This window comes from Pezoporus occidentalis, unplaced genomic scaffold (assembly GCF_034315485.1).
Source record: "Pezoporus occidentalis ecotype Australia unplaced genomic scaffold, CSIRO_AGI_Poc_V1 ctg2, whole genome shotgun sequence".
Lineage (NCBI taxonomy): Eukaryota > Metazoa > Chordata > Aves > Psittaciformes > Psittacidae > Pezoporus > Pezoporus occidentalis.
The window spans coordinates 20,470,345-20,479,708 of NW_026913855.1; the positions used below are offsets into that span (position 1 = coordinate 20,470,345).

Consider the following 9,364-nt stretch of genomic DNA (forward strand, 5'->3'; position numbering starts at 1 on the left):
AAATACGTCTTGACTCTAATTGCAGCAGAAACTCCCTTTTAGATAGTCAGCATTTACTTTTCAAGGAATTATATCAAGAATGTAGCAAGAAATGAGGGAACAGGATCAAGATTAAAACAAGAGATAAAAACAAATGGTTACCTCAAATCGGTCTTGTAAGGAGCTACTTGGTAATTAAACACTTGGAAACTTAATTTAGGTTTTATATCAGAAATTCCAATGTTTCCTAGACATGTGAGCAGAAAAAGGAAAATCAAGCTTATACCTTTTTTATTCTTACCATATCTTACTGTAGTGCCACATAACTCTACCTTTTGTTTACTTATTCCCCGTTTTTTGAAGTTGGGGAGTGATCTTGTTGAAACTGAATTACCGGAGAAACTAGAAAATACATGCTTGGCACAATATGAAAATTGATTAACTTGCAAACTGTTCTTGAGAAAACCTTGTTTCTCTTCAAACCAGTAGGATTTTGCCAAGTATTTAACTGGATTTCACCCTTTATTTCTAGTCCTTCCTATCCTGTGTATCTGGAAATCTGATCCTTGTTAGAGATTTAGCACAGGGGCTAAATATTTTCATGACTGATGCCCTGAAATACCATGTGATCCCTTTTTACCCCACCAGGAAAGAGCAAGAGGAGCAACCTGTCAGTGCCTCTTACCGTGAAACGATAGCTTGCTCCAGCAGGCAGATTATGTAATGGTGATGGCAAGCCTGACACCTCACTCATAGTCTGATTGAGGAAAGAGAGATGGAGCTGATGAAAAGCACAGCTCCTCTTACTGATATCAGCTGAGGTGTCCTTTAGAACCATTGACTGGCCTGACAAGAAAGTATGAGCTGTCTCCAGTTGTGTCACATGCAGCACCTCCCTGCATCCACTGCAGGCCAGATCAGGCATGGCAGAAATTCCTCTCTCTCACCTTCTGTTCTCTTTTCATTCTCAGATTATTACCTGCAAATGGCACTCAGAGACATTCTTATTCCAAATGAGGTGTAGCAGTTGACCAAGGTCCACTGGTGACTGCTATGCAGACTGGTAATCTTGAGGTGCTACCGGGGCCTCTTCTTTGGATGTCAGGTACCTGGAACCACTGCCATCTCTGTTTATTTCTCAGAAAGGATGTGTGAGCCATGAATACAAATGGGATGTATCACAGATGTTGAGTTTGATAATAGGCCAAAAGGAAGGCTGGGTGCCAGAAAACAGCAGGAGAGGGCCTGTGTGCCCCAGGGAGTATTAAACACCCTCCATAGAATCACCATAGCAAGCTGCAGCAGTGCTTCACTTACAGATTGCGTTAACTGAAAGTGCAATTTGCCCTTGAATGGGTGGAAACTACTGGGGTCTTCCCTTCTTGGACCTGCTGCATTGCCCCGAGATTTCCCTCCCAACAGGCTTGTTTCCCAACACAAGGCTGAAGTACTGCGTATCTTCTGGGCCCAAAGGCTACTTCTGTAAAAAACACACCTTTACTAGAATGGTGTTTCATGTAGTTAACTTTGATGGCATTTTGGCCTGGGGCATATTTGGTTATATCTGTGTGCCAGGACATCACTATTCATTATCTGAATTGCATAAGTATAGCTCAGACCATTGTGTAGGGTTAATGTATCAGGAAGGCTTAATCTCTCTTCTGACATAGTTCAAATTCCTATCTAATGACAAAAGTCTGTTTCTGGACAAAAGAGCCCAGTATAAACTTTTTGCATATACTTTTGATGTCCAAACTTAGCTAAGACAAGTTATCAGGTTCTGTGGATGTAAGTGAAACTTGTAAATTTATATTTAATTAACATTATATATAAATACAGTGCAAAATCTAAAGTTGGATTTCTCTTTATTTGGATGAACAACAGTAGATACTTATCTTTTTTTCCTTTCTCCCAGATATCATACATTGTTCCAATTAAATAAAGTTATTATGCCTCACCTTGGCATTAAAGCAGATAAGGCCACCTACATGGTAACAGAGGAAGCAATTGAAAACATACTAGCAGCTCTTCATTGCCTACCCATACCTTGTGAAGTGCTCCCTAGCTGATGTGCAAAAGAACATCACAGCTCTCTTTATTCTCTTCCCCCTCATCAGCTTTAAAGGTTTTTATTCTTACGTTTTGCTCATTGAGAGAAACCTGTTCCAAGTGGGAATGAAAAGCCCTGGCTTGGTCTGTCACATGTCATTAAAAAACAGCTTTTACATTTTAATTTCCTCACAATTGCGCTTCTTGGTAGGTTACATAGTCCTAAAGAAAATGTCATTTTAGACTACATAATTCACTTTGTTCCCATTCTATTAGCTATCAAAACCAACAAAGTAAGCTTTGTGGCTAGAAATATTACTAACTTTCCATGTGGAAGTCTTCATTTAAACTAGCTCCTGAGACACAAAATGCTGAGGTAAAAGTCAGCTTTCAGAAATGTACTCAGAATCTATTTAAAGGAGACTGCATTTTGGAAGACATTTTAGATAACTAGCACTAAGGAAAATTAGTCTTGAAGATGAACATGCTACCATGTTTGTAATACTAAATTTATGTGCAGTCTACCTCCAGATTTTCAGCTTTCTACAAATATTTGGACATACACCAGGAGCCCTCTAAGCTTCTAGCACCATTCTGTAAATTAGTGGGAACACAAAACACATACAGCATTAAAATGAAAATCTATGTTTTGTATCACTGCTTCTGGACGTTCACAAGAATAACTATATTTGAAACAAGATACAACAGGGAGCTTCACTACTGTTACTGCAATTACTATAATAGAAAAAGTCAAAATCCCACAGCTTATCCTCTATTAGAAATAGCACCTGTATTACAATTAATAATTCAAATCCCACAGGAAAAAGTACTCTTTCAACAGAAGAATGCTTATCCACCTCACTAAAGCTTTGTAAGAAACAGTCTGCTGTCCTCTCAGTTGTGTTTATGTACTCTCTGTTGTCTTAATACAAGTCCAAAAGACAAGTAAACCAGTACACAACTTGTACACAAGTGACAGTGCTATGCATTTTATTATATAGTATGACTTTACGAATAGTATAATTTATCAGTAAAATTGATAGCAAAGTTGCCATTAAGTGCAGCTAAGATTTTGCCTGTAGTCTCACACATCTTTACAGAGCCATTTCCACTTCCTTTTACTCGCTGAAGATAGCCACTATTTGGAATTCCACAGACAGAAAATCATCACTTGTGATGCGGAGAAAACCCCAGGAACAAACTCACCAACAAAGTTTTCAAGTTGACAAGGAGGTGTACTTTATTGTGGCGCAGGGAGACATGTGATGGTGGTCTTTGAGGGTCGTTTACTTCTCCCAACAGTCTTCATATCTCTGGCAGTCTTTGAAACACCAACTTAATTAACATTACAGACATAGCAATCATCCTGTCCTTCTACTTATCAGTTAGTTTGCCTGTGCCCATCCTGGACATCTGCTAGTCCCAGATACTCCCCATTCCCAGGTCCTGTTTTTCTATTCTGTTTTTCTTATACTTTTGATACTAAGGTCCTAAGGACCTAAAACTATATCAACTACCTTCAAGCACCTCAGTTATTTTCTATTGCAATGCGATCAAACTTAACATTACTTAGAACTGATTACATTTTGTGCTTTTGTGCCTCCTTGTCTCACTTGAAGGACAACTTTCCCGAATGTTCTCCGGAAGCAACTACCTCTCTTGTCAAACTACATTGTGTTCTGGTTTTGGCTGGAGTAGGGTTAGTTTTCTTCCTAGTAAGGCTATGTGGTACTTAGCTTTCTGCTGCAGTTAAATTGCAACACACTGCAAAAATTGGCCCTTTGTTTCCTGCCTTTCCTTGATCTATGAATATTTATTAAATAGTATCAAATTAACAGTTAAGGAAACCTTCCTGTGCTGTTAGATGCTGTTGCCCATCTCCTGTTAGATGCTGTTGCCCATCTCTGCTATTCTACTTAGACTGTGCTTGGAAAACACAATAAATGCAATTACTAAAAATGGATCAAAAAATGCAGTGGCCACATGAGCAAAGATACCATCAATTACAGTTCACTCCATTAATTCAGATTTGTATTAATGTTTTAAACATTTTGATGAGTGAAGAGTACGTGATCTGGAATAAAATGATGCTGAAGTATTCTAATGGGAAAGCTGACTTGCCTATGGCAAATAGATGGGTTAGTGATAATATTTCATGATGGTTTAGAGCCAGTGAAAAAAAATGGATCACTTGGGTTAGCCTTGCCTGAAACATCAAACCCATGAATGCAGATCTCCTGCCTCTACTTTTTTTGTCCTATGAATCCTGATCACAGCAACCTGGTCTAGTGGAAAGTGTCCATGGCAGGGGGGTTGGAACTGGATGAGCTTTAAGGTCTCTTCAAACCCAGACCAGTGTGTGATTCTGTATAATATTGCTTTATGACACATAGCATAGACATGGGAAATGCATGTCCTTCTCCAGTTTCATGTTTCAGCTAGTCTATACATTCCACCTGGGAAATGTACACATTATATTATGCAAAAGTCTTTTGGGCTAATACAATACTTCAAAGGTTCTAAGAAACAATCCTAAGAAACAATTATTATGCAAGCGACTTATTAACACTGCAGGCATCTGTTTGCCCTGCAGTATCACATGGACAACAACAGCAATGTTTAATTATGGGAATGAAGATCACAGGCTGTGCATCACTTCTTTCCTCACACCCACAGGCATGTATTTCAGAGAACTCTGTCACAAAACTGGTATAATAGATCCCCTTCTATAACAGAAAATGAGCACTGCAACACTATGTAATTCAGTTTCACATACTACATGGAGGTCTGTAAGGTACTCTACAAATTAAATCTACTTAGAACATGATAGTGCACTGGTGTAACATTCATCTTGGTTTACCTTCATCACACTTGGCTTGCAGTAACCGTGATTTGGTTGCTGCCCACATTGTGATATTCTGGGCCTCAGTAATTTGAATAGCTCTTCAATCACTCCTACTATAAATAGTTCCCTGACCTCTTCTGTCACACATGTTGCTATACAGATACATTACTTACAGAGATATATCAGCTGAACCATAATGTGAAAATTAAACGTTCAAGTTACACAAAAATACTTCGAAACCATCTGTTACTCTCCACATACAACCACATAACACATCCATTTTCTTGCCATTTCATATGTATGTCCTGAATTTTTGCTTACAAAAAGAGTAACATTCCTTTGACTATTATTTTTTTACCTCCTCTAAGTCCTCATTCATTTTGTTCATTCAAATTTGTTGATTTGATATGCAGAGAGAAAAATGACCATGTTGTCCTTCCAAAGTTGGGAGGTTTTTTTAACCTTCACTACTAAAATATGGTAGACGTTCTTCCTTGCTTCATGGCAAGAATGACTTGGGTCTTTGAGAGGGCTTTACAATGGTCCCAGGTACTATAACATGAGCAGTAAATTAAAGGATTACCCATTATGTCTTATCAGCAAACTTGGAATCAGTTGATGGGAATGGGTTTGTCCGAGGTTTTTTAAAGGGGAAAATTCAAGTATACCTACCTAAGAATCCAGTGAACATGCTGTGATTTGATCTTGCTAGGTAATGAATTTTTGCTTTACTTGTCTGAACTTCAAATCCATGTAAGCAAATGATACTCAAAAATCATCACCAGGATAATTAGAACCATTTATGCTTTGGTATAATTATCACAACATTTTATTATGCTTCATCTTTCCATTAGTCATTTTATAGAGGATTTGGTGTTAAACTTGACTGCCTTGATGTTGAGCATATCAAAATGTGTTTGATAGAATTCAAGAAGGCACGATTTTGTAATCCGTTCTTTTCCAAAGCAGTACAGGAGTCAGGAGAGACAGCAGCACATAAGGGCTGGTTATTATATGAAGGAAAAGACCTTCATGTGTGCAATGAAATCTGTCACTGCTGTCTGCCCATCAAAGCCAACTGATTCTTCGTGCCACATGAACTCACATGCAAATAATGTCGTGACCAACAGAGACCATACAATAGCTGGTATTCAGAGATAGTATGCAAAGAACCAGCATGCTTGATGTTAATGCAAAATCCCTGATTATTCTGATATCATTAGGAGCTTAGAAACACAAAACATATAGCACCTATCAAGACAGACTTAGAGAGTTTGGCTTGTTGAGCCTGGAGGAGGCTCAGAGATCTCAGAGCAGATTCCAAACAAGAAATCTGGAGAGGAGCTTTTAACAAGGGCAGGTGGGGACAGGACAAGAGGAAATGGCTTTAAACTGACAGAGGGGAGGTTTAGATGAGACCTGAGGTAGAAGTTCTTCCCTGTGAGGGTGGTGAGGCCCTGGCACAGATTGCCCAGAGAAGCTGTGGCTGCCCCATCCCTGGCAGTGTTCAAAGCTGGAAGGCTACCCCATGCCCTCCTGTGTCGGACTGAGCCCTGTGGTCCACAGCCCAGCTCCTCCAGTCCCATGAGCAGGGTCACCGGGACAGCTGCAAACACCTTAAGGAAGGGCTCAACCCGCCCTAAGGCTGGGAAAGCAGCCACTACTCCAGGCTCTGATGGCTAGCAAAATGGGGGAGAACGGGGCCGCTGCCCTTGTAGTGAGCTTGGAGTGTTAGAAGCCCACATGTGCTTGCATAATGTCCTGCTTAAGCTTGTTAGTTATTTAGCGCAGTGCTGTTCCTACGTACATCACAGCCTGCTCTGAGGTCTGGCACTGTGCTTCATTTTATTGTACTTCATTTTACTGTGCCTTTTAAAATTCCTATCCAACTCCACTGCATGTACCCAAGCTTCCGCCTCCAACTTCACCACACTTCCTCTGCTGCCACTTTGTTTGTGAACATTGCTGGCCCTGCTGTATGCGTGACCACTGTGCCCAAAAGGATGGTGAGAGAACGGTATGAAATCTGAAAACAAGAGTATCATCTTTCTTACTGTAACCCAGGTCTGGTTGTGGATCAGGATGCTTTGGTGGAAGCCCTTCAGAAAAAAGTTATTAAGGCAGCCGCTTTGGATGTGACGTATCCTGAACCCTTGCCAAGGTAGGAGATGTATTTAGGTGAAGTATAAATGAGTGTATGTATGTGGTTTTGGTTCAAAGTAAGTACAAGTTTGTGAGCGTGTGAGAAGTTACACAATCTTGTTAGCAGGAGTACATGATGGACGTGCACTGGTCCTACCAAAACAATGTCCCCAGTCCTTCCATCCTAGCCAAGCAAATTTCACACTGACTCATTTGGAGGATTTGTTGCATAAAAAACCCACAAGCAAGGCAGCAGTTTGAACTCCACTAAGTATGCTTTGGTCATGCAATTATTTTTTATTCTTCGTTATTATTTTAAATACTTCCCTGGCCCCCTCAAGGTGATGAAATAACAGATGAATGCTCTGTGCGTGACTGGCTGAGTACTTATTTTCCTTTTCCAGGAATCACCCCTTGTTAAAGCTGAAGAATATTATAATAACTCCTCACATTGGAAGCGCCACCAAAAAGACACGCCGCCTAATGATGGAAGACATGACAGAAAGCATACAAGCAGGTCTTATAGGTCTTCCTATCCCTAATGAAGTATTACTGTAAAGCGGCCTCCATTTAATGTGTCATTAGTGTTTGTCCTGGTGTGATGAAACAGTAATTTGATCACTCTTCATGCAATTATGCCTGGTGTGTATATACAGATCAAATATAATCATTCTGGTTTCAGCTGGGTAGAGTTAATTTCCTTCCTAGTAGCTGGTGCAGTGCTGTGTTCTAGCTTTAGTCTGAGAACAATGCTGATAACACACCGATGTTTTAGTTGTTGCTCAGTAGCACACACTTACTCCGATCACGATTTTTCAGTCTCTCACGCTCTGCCAGTGCGGAGGGGCACAAGAAGCTGGGAGGGAGCAGAGACAAGACACGTGACCCAAACTAACCAAAGGGGTATTCCATATCACAGCACGTCATTCCCAGTATATAAACTGGGGGGTGTCACCTGGAAGGGGCTGAAGACTGCTCAGGTTGGGCTGAATATCAGTTGGCAGTTGGTGAGCAATTGCATTGTGCCTCACTGCTGTTTACTGGGTTTTTTTCTTTCCCCTTCTAGTTTTGTCTTTTCTCCCCTTGTTATTTTCCTTATCATTATTAGTAGTACTATTCTATTGTACTTTAGTTATTAAACTGTTCTTATCTCAACCTGCATGTGGGTTTCACATTCTCAGTTCTCCTCTCCATCCTGCCTGGATGGGGAAGAAAGAGGGGGTGTGAGCGAGCGGCTGCGGCTGCATGGTAGTGAGACACCTGCTGGGTTTAAAACATGACATTAGTGAATGGCTTTGATTTATTTAAATTACCAAAAGCCATTCTGTGCGGAAAACCACAGTATTTTGTCATGAACTTCAATGAAAAACTCAAGTCTAGAGTCTTACACTGGTGTAATTTATTTTGTAACACATTTAATTATTTTCGCTCACATCCTCTTTAAAATGCCCATCAACGTTACAGCTAATTGAAGGATGGTTAAATCGTATTCTAGTGTCACCGACGAAGTACATGGCACAGCAATCTGTGTGGGGCTGGTGGACCAGCTCATCCTGATGCTACGGCAGCAGTGTTTGCCCTTGGGGAGCAGTTTGCAAGGCCTTGCTGGGGAAACGCAGCAACCAGCCTTAGTTCCACTTCCTAGACATCTCACCCACCTTAGTAACAGGGCCTGGCTATGTGTACGCATGAGCCTCCCCGCAGCTCGGCTCCTCTCTTCCCCCGCGGGACGAGCAGAGCTACTCGCAGCCGCCCACCGGCTCCCGCTGCCGTGTCGCTGCAGGCCCGGGCCGCGGCGCCGCGAGGGGGAGCCGGCGCCGCCGGAGCAGCCGCCACGGGGAGCTCTGCAGCGCCGAGTCAGGTCGGGCCGGCGGGGTTTGCAGCGGGGTGGGCTGCTGGGCCTGCCCTGCCTCCGCTGGTGCGGGCAGGCGGTGCTGCCGGTGTTGCTGCGGCCTGGCAAGCGAGCACCGGGCCGGAGGTGCCGGTGTCTGGATACTGGGAAGCTCTTCCCTGTGAGGGTGGTGAGGCCCTGGCACAGGTTGCCCAGAGAAGCTGCAGCTGCCCCATCCCTGGCAGTGTTCAAGGCCAGGTTGGACGGGGCTTGGAGCAACCTGGTCTGGTGGAAGGCGTCCCTGCCCGTGGCAGGGGGTTGGAGCTGGATGGGCTTTAAGGTCCCTTCCAACCCAAAGCTACTTTGTGATTCTTCAACTTTCCCCCCCCCCCCATCATCTCCTTTCCTTGCCCTTCACCCCAACTGCCGGCCCACGGAAGCAAGTTGGTGGGCGGCCGCAGGCACCGGACCGGCACCGCGGAGCGCCAGCGGCCGGCCAGGCAGCCCTGGCTTGGGCG

General features: G+C 42.7%; 1 long non-coding RNA gene across 1 annotated transcript; it reads left to right on the forward strand.

Moving 5' to 3' along the window:
- The first annotated feature begins 6,726 nt into the window (after positions 1-6,726).
- On the forward strand, positions 6,727-8,170 carry LOC134163338 (uncharacterized). Its single transcript, XR_009964702.1, has 2 exons — positions 6,727-7,034; positions 7,420-8,170. It is a non-coding gene; the product is annotated as an uncharacterized LOC134163338 (long non-coding RNA).
- The last annotated feature ends 1,194 nt before the right edge of the window (positions 8,171-9,364 follow it).